The sequence below is a fragment of the Theropithecus gelada genome, chromosome 1 (assembly GCF_003255815.1).
Source record: "Theropithecus gelada isolate Dixy chromosome 1, Tgel_1.0, whole genome shotgun sequence".
NCBI lineage: Eukaryota > Metazoa > Chordata > Mammalia > Primates > Cercopithecidae > Theropithecus > Theropithecus gelada.
In genome coordinates this window covers 95,627,793-95,641,226 of record NC_037668.1, presented here as the reverse complement: position 1 = coordinate 95,641,226, position 13,434 = coordinate 95,627,793, and the positions used below count along the sequence as shown (strand labels likewise).

The following is a 13,434-nucleotide window of genomic DNA, read 5'->3' as shown; positions in this document are numbered from 1 at the left end:
CAACTCATCTACAAGTTAGTTGAGTATATATACCACCAGTTCCTCATTTGAAAACAAAACTTTGTCTTCAGAAACTCTCTGTAGATTAGGACAGTAGCCAGGTAAAAAGAGTTTCTCCTGATGAACAGCCTAGACCAGCTCTTCCAGCCAAGAGCCAGTCCCAAGGTGGAGATAATGGGGTGGTACCATTTGGTTAAAGTAGGCCAGTTCAACCTTTTGGGGTGTGCCATTCACACACACAACCTTTTGGGGTGTGCCATTCTCTGGGACAGAAGCCCTTGTACAATGGGACAAAATGCCAGCATTTTAACCCACTGTTTTTAACCTTTGGAGCTCAGGAATGAATTTAATTCTTTGACACATACAGTATTACTTTACAAAGTTGGTAGCCCTCCAAGCATCTAATAAAGGCAAATTCGTAAGATAGACTTAAAGCATAGGGTTTATTTCCCTCAACTATGCCCCACCTTTGTGGAGCATTTACCTTTTATCCCTACAGTAGGGTCCTTTATGTGTGTCAAAAGCCCTTTTACATCTGTTTTTGCCTTTTGAGATAACATATCAGAATTTGCAAGTGAAACCATATAGTGCCTGTGCTGTTCCATAGAGTAGCTGCCTCTGTGGCTGCTTGGTCACTTGAAATGTGGCTCACACAACTGGGGAAGTGAGTTTTTAATTGTATTTAAATTTAAAGACCCACATGTACCTATATTGGACAGCATGGTTCTAGACTTCTTAATGCTTTTTTGACATCCTCCCTTGGATGTCTCAAAGTTAACCAGATCACATCAGAATTCTTGATTTTTGTTTCTTCCCTCAATCTGTTTTCTCCCTGAGTAAATGAAACCATCATTGACCAAGTTGCTTGACCCCCTGTATCGACTTCATCAGCAAGTCTTAATTGTTTTACCTCTGGAACCTATACTGAATTCATCTACTTCTCTATATCTGAGGTACCATATCTCACCTGAACAATCAAATGGCCTCACACTTGGTCACCATTTGTTCGCTATTGCCTCTTCAATGTTCCTCCCTATAGCTGCTGAAGAAACCTTGTTAAACTCTTCATTAGGTCACTTCACTCCTTGCATGTATGAAAAAAATTGTAGAACTTATTGTTTAAAATGATCTTATTTACTTATTTGCATACGTGTTTGTTTGCTTTCCCCCATTACAATGTAAGGGCCTCAAGTCAATAATGTAATTATACTTCATTCACCACTGCATCTCCAGCACCTAAAACCATCCCTGGCACATGATTTACATTCAGTAGACCTCTCAATAATAACTAAATTAATGTCACTATTTCTTATGTAAGGAGATGATATGGCAAGAGTCAATACAGATTTATGGTTTGGTTGTTAATAACAAGTGATGCTGACATCCATCTACTTACATGGGAAGGTGGTGGATTCTTTTACATTCTAGATGCAGTATAAAGGGTGGATGTGATGGCTGGCTGTATTTATCTGCAAGTGGGTAGGCTGGGCCACAATCCTGATGCAATCTCTGACCAGGCTAGAGAGAGCTCCTTCTCTTCCTAGAGATCAGTGTATGTTCTAGATCTTAAAACTTTTTGCCTTTCTCACTGTTAGAGGAAAGTATTCTTCTACAAGTTCAAATTCCATAGCCATCCGAGGGGAGTTTAGTTAGTAATGGAAAGAAATATATCCTGGAACTCCAGGGTAGAAATATCCAAGCCATGTCCAGGCAGCCAAAGGAAATTTTTTAGCATGTGTCTTTTCTGGCAGTCCTTGATAATGGCCAGCCAAGACTCTGGGTATGCTATTGCTTAAGCACGTTATTACTTAGTTCTACATGCAAAGTAAAGTAAAACTGATGAACTTGGAGGTGTGAGCAAGTCTGCCAAGCTCTGAGTTGCTTCTCCTCCCTCTGGTACTGAACAGGCCTAGGAAGTGACCATCTCCTTGGTACCGGCTGGATTTAAAAGATAAAGTCAAAACTTGCTTTGTTAAAGTCTGTATTTGAAGATTCTTTATCCTAAGGCATTTTTATCAGGCCTGGGTTGATAGCCTTGGCTCCTATCCTTTCAGTGCTATTCCAGTGTTTTCCTGTGTGTGTCTTTATTGAGTATCTGCCATATACCAAGCACCTTACTAGGTCCTGGAGAGACAAAAATGAGCTAGACACATTATTAACCTTCAGGGATTCTGCAAACATGGGGAGAGAGACCAATAAATGGAAATCTTAAAATATAGGAGATACCAGAGTAAAGTAAGTACAGGGGCAATGAAGGTAGAGGGAAGGGGACCCTAGTTGGAGGCAGGCATGGAGTATGAGGTCTAGAACCAAATTGTCTGGGTTTACAATTTGACTCCGCCACTTATGAGCCATGTAACCTTAGGCTACTGGCTTAACCTCTGTGCCTCAATTTGCTGTCCTACTAAACGGAATAATGAAAGAATCTTCCTCATAAGATTACTAAGGGGATTAAAGGAGCATGTAAAGCATTTGAACAGTGCCTAGCACATTAAAAAAACCAGCTTTTAATATTACCAATAGTACACTCATGTGCATATAATGAAATTTCAGTCAACTATAGGCTGCATCTGTGGCAGTGGTCCCATAAGACTATAATACCATTGGTACCAACTGAATGTGTTTTAAACAAAACAACCTATTTTAAAGATGATAATACCATATTTTTACTATACCTTTTCTATGTTTAGATACACAAATACTTACCATTGTGTTATAGTTGCCTACAGTATTCAGAACAGTAACACGCTGTCCAAGTTTGTAGCCTAAACACAATAGGCTCTACCATGTAGCCCAGGTATGTGGTAGGCTGTACCCTCTAGGTTTGTGTAAGTACACCCTATGGTATTCACATGATGAAATCCCCTAAAACTTCATTTCTCAGAACACATTGCCCTCCTTCAGGGACACATAACTATAGTAGTATATAATTGCCATTTGAATCGAATGAATACTACCTTACTGTCACTACTGCAGAGAAGTTGTTGCTAAGCCAGTCGAGAGTATTCACACAGGCTTCCCAGAGGTGGTGACTTTTGAACTGAGATGTGAAGACCCACTGATACTGTAGGGAAAGGACATGTTTGGCAGAAAGAACAGAATCCACAAAGGCATAGAGGAATGAAGGGGGCAGGGTGTGCATTTTGGGACCTGTCAGTGAGACGCCTGAGGGAGAGTCCAGGCATGAGGCCACAGGGGCTTTTTAGAGTAGTCTGAGGAGCTTGGACTTGATCCTAAAACCTAGAGGAAGCCACGGAAGGATTTTCAGCAGGTTCAGGGCTCTCTATGGGAGACTGGGTGGCAGCACTTTGAGTGGCCTTAGCTCTACGATGTCAGTGACCAGCCTCCGTCTCTGTGATTTGGCAGAAAGCTTGCATGTGGCGGGCTGATTTTGCTCACTGAGTGTGATTCTTTTGGGGCCTATGGATTAATAAAGTGAAAAGGATGTGTTTTCTTAATTCTTTTACTTGATTCTTCCTAACTCCCTACCCCTGCTGAGACAGATATAGGGATACCTATCTAAAAGACTCGTTTGAGAATCTGTCAGCATCTGATGAAAGCACTAGGCCCTTCCCTCAGAAAAATCACCAAAAGAAGATTTTCCATGGACCTCACATTAACCTCCCCGACCACCACCACCTTAGTCATCCAGACAAACCTCCAGACCCGGTGCAGCCTTTTCGACCCCGCCTGCTATGGTTTTTGTGCTCAGATCCCAAACTGTTTTAAATTTAATTTGCTAGTGCATCCAGTAACTGTTCCATCTGCTATCACTGCTATTATCTAACCATGTTATCATGAGAGCAGACTTGGATCATTTGATGGTTATAATTAAAACTGAAAGTAATTATCTTATTTTGAGCTGTTCAAATTTAATTGAGAGGGTAGTGGGTAAAAGCATGGACTCTGGAGGCAGACGACTTAGATTTGAATCTCATCCCTGTCACTGTCTCACAGTCTTGTGTAAATAGTGTAACCCCTCTGTGCCTCAGTTGCCTCGTTACAAAATGAGAATAATATATTTACCTCATAAAGTTATTGTGAGGTTTAAGTGAGGTAACACAGGGGCATGCCAAGAACAGTTCCTGGCACATAGTAAGTGCTATATATAAGTATTTGCTGTCATTTTGTCTGATTTCTGTTAAAATGACATCATGAAATGGGAGTAATGATAGATGACTGAGAGAAGGAAAATAGGTGAATAAGATCTTCATATGCGTCGGACTTCTTGAAGCCTTGCCAATACCTGAAGGCCAAGGATAGGTTCCCTAGACCTGTGCTGTCTAGTATGGTAGCCCCTAGCCATGTGTGGCCATGGACTACTTGAAATGTGGCTAGCTCAAGTTGAGAGGTACTGAATCTTGAAGATTTAGTCTAAAAAAGTAAAATATCTTATTAATTATTTCTGTATTATGTGTTACAATAATACTCTAGATAAATTAGGTTAAATTAAATATTAAAATTAATTTATTTTTTGCTTTTTAAATGTGGCTACTAGAACACCTAATATTATGTTCTAGTTATTAAATGTATTTTATTATAATTATGTATAGTTATAATTAATATATATAATACAATACATAATTTTATATTATTAATCTAATTATTAAATATATTTAATATTATGTTTTAATAGTATGTGGCTTGGGTTATATTTCTGTTGAACAACACTACCTTAGGCTCATTACTATCAATTAAGACAAAAATCTGTGTTTATGTATATGATCAGATAGCCACTATTAGAATGTCTTGTACACTCCTCCTCTGCCCTTCAAGTTATGTTGGACCACCAGTGTTTTAGGTGGTGTCTTAGAGGGAGCCATGGCTGGGTCCTAGCATAAAGAGATTGAGAGACCAAGGTAAGGGCAACAGCTAGAGAAGCTTCCCCTGACTTGGAGAGGTTTGGAAAAAACACTACCATTTATAGTTACACTGGCCTCAGATTTTGAGCACTCCCCAAAGTAGATGAGAGCATGCTCTCTCTATTCAGGAAGTTAAACTGTGTTGGCAAAAAATGTTCGCTCTTCCATCAGGAGCCAGAAAAAGCTTTGTTCATCTTTCACTACATGAATAAATGCTCAATGTTATGGCAGTCACTTGGGATCGAAAGCACACCCTTTCCAAATGTGATTTACTTATGGAATGTTTATTTAATTCTATTTCAGATTCATTCCACTTAAAACCTGAAAACATTGGACCACACAAAGTCTTACTGGTAAGTTCTTCATTTCTTAAACAAAGTGACTGTTTGACTTTATTTTTGAGATGACATTCACACTTCTAGGTTAGATGCTTCCCTACCAGTGCTATGATGAGATGTCTATTTATTTGTACTTTTCTTTAATCTCTATAATGATTTATGATGTTTCCATGCCTTAAAAAAACAGAGCAACCCATGTTCCTTTGTAAGACCATGGGCAGGATAAAGATCCATGATTACATGCCAAATACTATTAAAATAAAAACTTTTTTGGGTAATGAAACTATTTCCAGGCCCCTGTTGATGGTCTGCTTGTTTCAGGCAGTATCCAAAACAACAGAGTGTTATTTCAGCCAAGGAATTCAGACAGTCCCTTGTAGTGTGTTGTAATGAAAATTGGCTCACAGCTACAACATAAAACATACTGGGGCTCTACTCTTTATTTCTGTATTTTTTTCTCCCATCTCTTAACTCACCTAAATGTGATTATTGTCAGGTAATAGTTCTGCCATGGTAGAAAACTTCCTTAAGAGCTAGGAAAATAATGTACTTTTTAAAAGTGAGAAACTTCTGGGGCTTCATATAGCATTACTCCCTAATATTGTGGTTATTTGCAATGTGTATCAGTTATCTTATGCTGCATAACAAACCACCCCAAAATTTACTGCCAGCATTTTGAGTCAAAATTTACTGGCTCAAAATAACAATGCTTTATTTATCTCACCATTCTGTGGGTTGGTGATTTGGGCTGGGCTCAGCTACGTGATCCTTCTCCTTTCACTTGGGACTATTCATGTATCTGCAGGTAGCTGCAGGTCCATGTCAGCTAGGCTTTGTTTCTTGGGGTCACTGACTGTCAGGTGGAGTGTTAATGATGAGTAAGCCATGTATCTCATCATCCTGCAAGTTACCCTAAGTGCGTTATAAATCGTAAGTATAATTAAAATGAATTAATTGATTGTGGATCTCCAGTCGGCCAGTGTTCTGAAAAGGGCAGTAGCCTGCTTGGTAGAGGTAAAAGGAATAGACAGTGAGTGATTAAATGGTAGTGGTGGGATTAACAATAACAGCAACAATAGTAATAATGAGTAGCTACTGTGTATTGAGCACTGTGTGCCAGGTACTGTGCTGCCTTACATAGAATTACTTGAGATTTACAAGAAAAATCTCCTTTTCAATTGCTTTTGTACTACTTTTGTAGTATATTCCACCATTAGTGAATTACTTCTGTGGGGTTTTTTCCTCTTCAAAATGCCTGGTTAAAATGTACCTGTCCTTGAGAAAGAAAAGACACTACGCTCTTATCAACTGTTGACAACATACAGTCAAGCCCAAGGTTCTAGAGAGAGGTGGAAGGCATTTTGATTTGGTGGGAGGAGTTGAGGGAGGGAGAGCAACCAGTAGCACTAAAGAGAGAGTAGGTGTGGATGCTCAGGAATGGCCCAGGGGCACTGGCTGCCCATGGGGGATGGAGGGTAGGGAAGGTGAGCAGGAACACAGGATCCAGGGTAGGGAGAATGAGATATTTGCTGACTTGATGAGTTGGCCCAGGGCTATTGCTGGTTCAAGGCCATCACCCTGTGGCTGCCACTGCATGGCAGCATTTGTAAAACTCCTCCACTCACCATCTGGTTTGTTTCCTCTTATGTTGATTACTGTTGATCTGATGTATGTACCTATCTTCAAAGATTTTTGAGATGGCCTTTAAACATAGGTATAATATAACGCGATTAAGAAAAATAAGGGAGGAAATCTGTGGAGAAGGAAAAGTGGGGTGAAGTCAGAGATAAAATAAGGCCCCAGTTCATGGGAGAGAGGCTATTCATTTGCTGTCAGGTCCCACAGTCTTACCTCTGAGCTTCCGAGCAGTCAGTATAAGAAGGAAAACATGCTCCATTAACAACTTACGGTGGCTGGAAGATAAAAGCACACGAGTTACTCAGAAGAAGCAAGGTTGATCATGATTCAAGGCTCAGAGAAATGTCTTCAGAGTGCTCATAAAGCGAATGCCACACAGAGTGGCCGACAACATCCCTGTAGGTAAAACAATGAGGACTGCCTCTGTGCAAGCGAGTGATGTGACAGCTGAGTGCAGTCCAAGAGAAACCCCTCTAGTTCAGGTGTGCATTTCTCTGTTGGTCTTGCTTAGTCCAAGGATGAAATGTAATTGTTTCAACTGAAATAACAAATACATATATTCACAACCCTCCTCCCCTCCCCACCTCGTAATGGACTTCAGATTGTCACGGCCGTCTTGATGCTGAGCCTTGGCATTTTAGTTATGGACCAGATTGGACACGTGAGTTGAAATCTACTTACCATCCCTGTTCTGAAAGAAAAACAAACAACTTCCTGATAGTGCTCTGTGAATGTTACTTCTCTCAATTCTCAAGTCATTCTACAGTGACTCAGTCTGTGTTGTGGCTTTTGAAACACAGAATTTACATTGACCCTGCATGATCCTCTTCCCTTGCTCCATGTCTCTCTCCTTCTCTTTTGAGCCCAGTGGTTCTAGGTTCATTTCTTATACTGGAACGTTCAGTGCCTTTTGGGGGCAGTTTGAGAGGCTCATGAGACTTGACTCCAAGTCTCGCTATTTGATGGTAGCGAACTATAAACTAGGCTACTATTGTCCATTTCTGGGTCCCTCCTCTTCTAATGAGTAACCTTAATACTTATTACAAGAGGTAGTATCCGATAGTGTAGGGAAGGTGAGCAGGAGTGCAGGATCAAGGGTGGGGAGAATGAGATATTTGCTGACTGGCGGCACTGGTAACTGTTGGTGCAGAGAATGATAGGGAATAATGTTAAGCCTAGACTTTTTTGCAAGAATGTCATAGGAAGAAAAAATTTTAATTCATTTAGGGTCGTTATCAAAGAGGAGCCCAGAATTCCACAAGGACTACCCATGAAGGGGAATTTCCTTTGGGACTTTGTTTTTCTTTAGATCAAGTTTATTAGGAGTATTTTGGTTGCAAGCAACAGAAATATAATTCAAACTAGTCTCTTGACTTATATGATTAGGATGGCCATACTAGTAAGGGCTTCAGGCACAGCTGTATTCAGGAGTTCCAAAGATATCATCAGGCCATTATCTTTCACTCTGTCTTGACTTTACTTAGCTGTCTCAGCTTCATTCTCAGACATGCTCTCCCTTACCATGGTGGCAGAGGTAGCTATCAGTAACTGGGTTTCTGTTATTCTCACAGCTATGGGTGCCTCTTTTGCCATACTTCTAGCAGTAGTAAGTGCCAAGGAGGGACCTTGACCGGCCCAGATTGGATTGCCTGCCTGAATCAGCATGGCCAGAAATAGGCAGTCGACAATAAGCAGCATCACTTTAGCTAAGGCCTGTTCATGTGTCCCATGAGAGAGGGTAAATCCCACCAGAATTACACAGAATGGGTTCCCCATTAAAAAAAAGGAGGGGTAGTGTTACAGCTCTTTTAGAATTTGTCTAGCAGGTTTTCTGTTTTCACTGGAAGACTCCCCACATTAAATACATTTAAAAAATTAAAAAATGATAAAAAGGAGAGTTGTTGCTACCAGAAGGAAGGAAGGAAAGATTGAGAATGCCAAGCAGAAAAATGTTCTAGGTACCAGAGTCCACTAGTTTAGACATTCTTCATTTGGAGTCTGTTAAACTTGAAAGGTTGGAAATTAGATTCTGCACAGTTACGTTGACTACCTACTTCAGGTTTGGTGTCATGATCCAGACTAGCAATAAGGAACATGTGGAGAGGACAAGGATGGGTAGCACCACTTTGAGATCTGGTGGGCAGCTCTTGGCCTGAGGACCTCATGTTGAATCCTCAGGATCTACAGGAGTGGTTCTTAATCTGGAGATTATGAATATACTTCAACAGATCTGTGAACCTTCTGTCATTATTTGCAAAATTGTACATATGCACTTTTTTTTATTGGAGAAAGTATTATGTTTTCCATCATTGTGTCACAGGACTCCATGCCTGCCCCCTCCCCTGGGCCCCCCTTGCTTAAAAACCATTGCTTCAGACTTACTCTAATTGTTTTAGACTTGGCTAGCTTAATCTTACACGTTCCTTTCTTGTCTTGGCTCAATTAGTAAAGTGTAGTGTCCATGATAAACATAGCTCCTTATGGGACAGACACAATGACATCAGTGGCTGAGCATGTTGCGTTAAATTATATGTTAAGCTTTTTAGGCACATATGTACACTTTCCACAATCATAGTTGCCATTTACCTAATGCCGGGCTCTGTGCTAAGTGCTTTACATGCAGTCTCTGAACTCTATATTTATATACATGATTATAATTCTGGGAACCTCAGATCCACCTGCTGGAACCAGCTCCTTCCAGCTGCCTCTCCTGGAACACTGGATACAAATTCTGAGTTTTTCCTCTCCCCTATGTCTGCTGTGGTGGGTCCACCTCCTCTACCTTCCCACCCACAGATGATAGCATCATAAAATCAGAGTGTTGTACAAGACCCATAAGATCATACTTGTCAGTGGCTTTCAAACTCTGCTTTTTGGTTTTCTAGCTCAGGGACTCCCAAGGAGGAAGGATGGGCAGGACCCAAGTCCCTTTCCTGCTTCAATCACAAATTTGCTGAAAACCACTCATCCGGGACATATGAGAGCTCACGGATAGATGTCAGGCTTGAGGTTGAGTACAGGTTCCTACTACTTTACTTACTTACCCGTGTGACCCTGGGCAAGGTGCCTAACTTCTCTGAGCCACAGTTTTCTTATCTGTCAAATACATGCCTCAAGGAGTTGTTAGAGGGACTGAATGAGGTAGTGTCTGTGAAGTCCATGGCCCAGTGCCTGGCACATAGTCAGGACTTACCAAAGGTTAACTGTATGTAACTAATATATTGTACAACGTGACTCACGAGTCATAGTTAAGACTCAGCTTCATTCTTATCTCCCACTGTTCCTTTAAAGTTTATTCAGGGAGGTGTGTTGTACCCCATTTCGGATAATAACTTGATCAGACCCATGACTTTTCTGGTTACTTTTCTGGTGATGAGAAGTTCTAAGGCCACTTGAAGTCAGCCTGCCTCTCTCTCTCTCTCTCTCTCTCTCTCTCTCTCACTCTCTCTCACTCTCTCACTCTCTCACTCTTTCTCAGCATGCACACACACATGCACACAGGTTCATTTTGGAAATTTGAAATGCCCTCTTTGGTCTATAAAGAGTCAGTATTCATTCCAAGGGAGGACTTCCCTCCATCCAGCCACCAAGGGCCACTTCCTCTTCCAGCGGCCTCCAGCTGCCCACTGCTCAGGTCTCTCCAGGTTGTGGGGTCAGGGGGAGTGTGCAGCAAGTCTTTACCTGACTGCGACTGTCACACCTGGTGCTGAGCCTGGCAGACAGGGAAAGGGGACTTTTTTCTCTCCTGGCCACCTCCATGGCCTTCTCCAGGACTCCTCTGAGGGGCCTTGCACTGGGGCCCCTGGGATTTGGGTGGTTCTCTCCTCCTGCCACTGTTGCCACCCCTCAGCACCTTCTGGTTTCCAGTCGGACTCTCTTTGGGGTCCTCTCACTCTCATGCCAAAGCCCTCTCGGGGAGAACCTGTTGCGAAGAGACCCAGGCTGCCACTCTGGGTGTCCAGGGTTCATACTGCTTTCACCCTCCCCTCCGCCATGGGGCAAGGGGACAGTACTCACTTTCTGAGGTGGCATCCGCCCTGCTGGCTTAGCCAACGTCAGCCACCTCTCACATTTTGGTTCCTAAGGCAGATGTCACATATCAACCTGGGAACTCTAGGAGATGCATATCAAACTCACCACATACAGCTTTTGAAACCCTTTTCTCTGGGCTGGAGAAAAAAGGCTGAGCCCTCTCCATTCCACCCACCTTGGAAACCGTAGGAATCAGAGCATTACCAAAGAATCTTACTCACAGAATCCTCCATTGCTTTCCACTGTCCTGTTTGTGTCCTCCTTCTGGATCTTAGAGCCAGCTTCTTAGAAATTTCCACATAATGATCAGATCCCCTGCTTTGGAATTTCCCATCTGTTACATCTTGAGGTGGTGGAAACTTCCACTTTAGCATCTTAACCTCAGACCCAGTGTGAGACACTTCTCTTCTTTTAACACTCTAAAAGTGGTCCTTCATCTGGTGAGGAGCTTCCTGTCTCCCTCTCCCCTCCCTCCCTCTCATATCATCCCATTCAGATTTTCAGCTAAGTTGGAGTTGTTGAAAAGATACTGCTCCCTCCGAGCCAAACCTAGCTTCCTATGACGTTCTTTCTCTCTAATGGGATCTCAGGAGAGAGAGAGAGTGAGAGTATGAGTGTGTGTACGTGTGCATGCCTTGTCTGGGAAAATTGGACATTGGAAAAATGCGAAACGTTTGGGAAAATTGGAATTCTTGCCTGGGCCTCAGATTCCAAAGTGAAGCTTAGACACCCTGTTCTCTAAGCCCACAGGGAAACTTTTGTGTGTCTGGGTGGGTTTCCTTTGCCTGCATACCAACATGCACCTGTGTAACTCCAGCAGAAAGCTAGTATTTGGAAACGGTGCTCATGCCATTTCTCATGCTCATGACCCTAACATAGTTTCTCTTGATCTGAGAACTGATTTGCTGTGCTTTGTGGGGGCATATTGATCAGGGCTCCATGCAGGGTTTATGAACTCTGCAAATTCAAGCTTGCAGAATGTCCTACCTCCCTCCAAAGACCCACCCTCACTTATGTAGGTTTTCTTTCATGCTCATGTGACATTTGGAGTCAGCATATTTTTCTGCCTTCTCTGGCACCAGCGCTGTGAACTCAGCCTCTCTGCCAGCATGCCCTCCTTTGTCATGTGCGGTTGGATCACTGTGATGTTGGGTCCTGTAACAATTAGGTCACTCGCTGAGTATAGGCCCCCCAACCCGTAGTGAAGCCAGCATCTCAAATGAGCAAGTGACCCATGCTGGGAAGATGCTTGGGTCAGCTAAAGTTGGAGTCTCTCTGGGTGCAATGGCCTAAGAATGTATTAAATGCATTTGGGGTAGTTCCATCGTGTACTAGTCTCTTGGCAAGACTGAACATCATATATCCAGATGTGAAACTGATTTATGTCCTCATTTTTACTGGCTGTTTACAAAGATGGCAAGATACAGCTCCCTCCTTTCCTCCCCCAGACCCATCATATGAGGTGATATTAGAGACAGAAGCTCAGATAGCAGAACTCAACTCCCCTGGGACTGCTCACCTATACTCTCTTGGCCTGAAAGCATATAGTGATTTCTGTTGGCCATTCAAAGATCTAGATATATATTTGAAATAACTAACAGGCTCTTAGCTAAAGCATGCTTTCTATTTGTATACATTTTATAGTAGGGAAGTGGCTTAGTGTGGGCAGATAGACTAAAGTTCAAACTTTCCTTAGCTATTGAGACACTTTGAACATAGTGGTTACGGTTAACCTTTCTGAGTCTCAGTTTCCTCATCTGTTAAATGGGCATCATATCATTTGCCTCACAAGATAGCTATATTAAAGGAAACAGCGCATATAGTGAACTTAGCCAGTGCCCGTCACATAATACATGTTCAATAAATGGTAGCTATTATCATGGTTTGCATTTAACTATTATGACGATTTCTAAAAACTTTTAAAGCCTTGGAAAAAAGTAGCCCCATTTCTCAGCCTGTTCTCTTTTTCTTTTTAATCAAATAGGAATTTGGGGAAAAATCGAAATATGTGCAATGATCTGCTTTTAAAAAATAACTCTCTTGTGAAACTCACTAGTTCTTTATAGTATCGAAAGTGATTTTTGGCTGCAAAGGCAGCATGGCATGGGGACTTAAGAATAAGGCTCAACCTATCCAGCCTCAAATCTATATGAAATACCTTTGTAACCTTGGACAAGTCGCTTACCTCTTAAAGCCTCAATTTCCACATCAATAAAATAGGGATAATACTGCATAGGGTTATTGAGGTTGATTAAGTGAAATAGTCTATATGAAATGTTTAGACTACATGTAGTTCACAGGACACAAATAATGGTGGCTATTATTTTCCCATCACACTCCATTTTACAAATAAGAATTTGCAGAAGGTCAGGCACAGTGGCATGTGCCTGTAGTCCCAGCTCATTGGTGGGCTGAGGCCAGGGATTCCCTTGAGCCCGGGAGTTTGAGTCCGGCCTTCTCAATGTAGCAAGAGCCCATCTCCAAAACAAGTTTTAAAATCAAATTTGCAGAACACTGTTTTTTGTGATAAATGGCTTTTATGAAGACACTTTTATATGTAAGAA

The 13,434-nt window shown here is 41.9% G+C and overlaps 1 protein-coding gene and 1 non-coding gene across 3 annotated transcripts in view; both read left to right on the top strand.

Moving 5' to 3' along the window:
- GNG12 (G protein subunit gamma 12) overlaps positions 1–13,434 on the top strand; it is a 129,981-nt gene that overhangs the window by 48,991 nt on the left and 67,556 nt on the right. For both annotated transcript variants that reach the window (XM_025385350.1, XM_025385358.1), the window contains exon 2: positions 5,166–5,215. The gene's annotated coding sequence lies outside the window, so the exon portion shown is untranslated. The remainder of the gene's footprint in view (positions 1–5,165; positions 5,216–13,434) is intronic.
- Positions 8,631–8,691, top strand: LOC112615773. The gene has a single exon (XR_003117465.1). It is a non-coding gene; the product is annotated as a U7 small nuclear RNA (small nuclear RNA).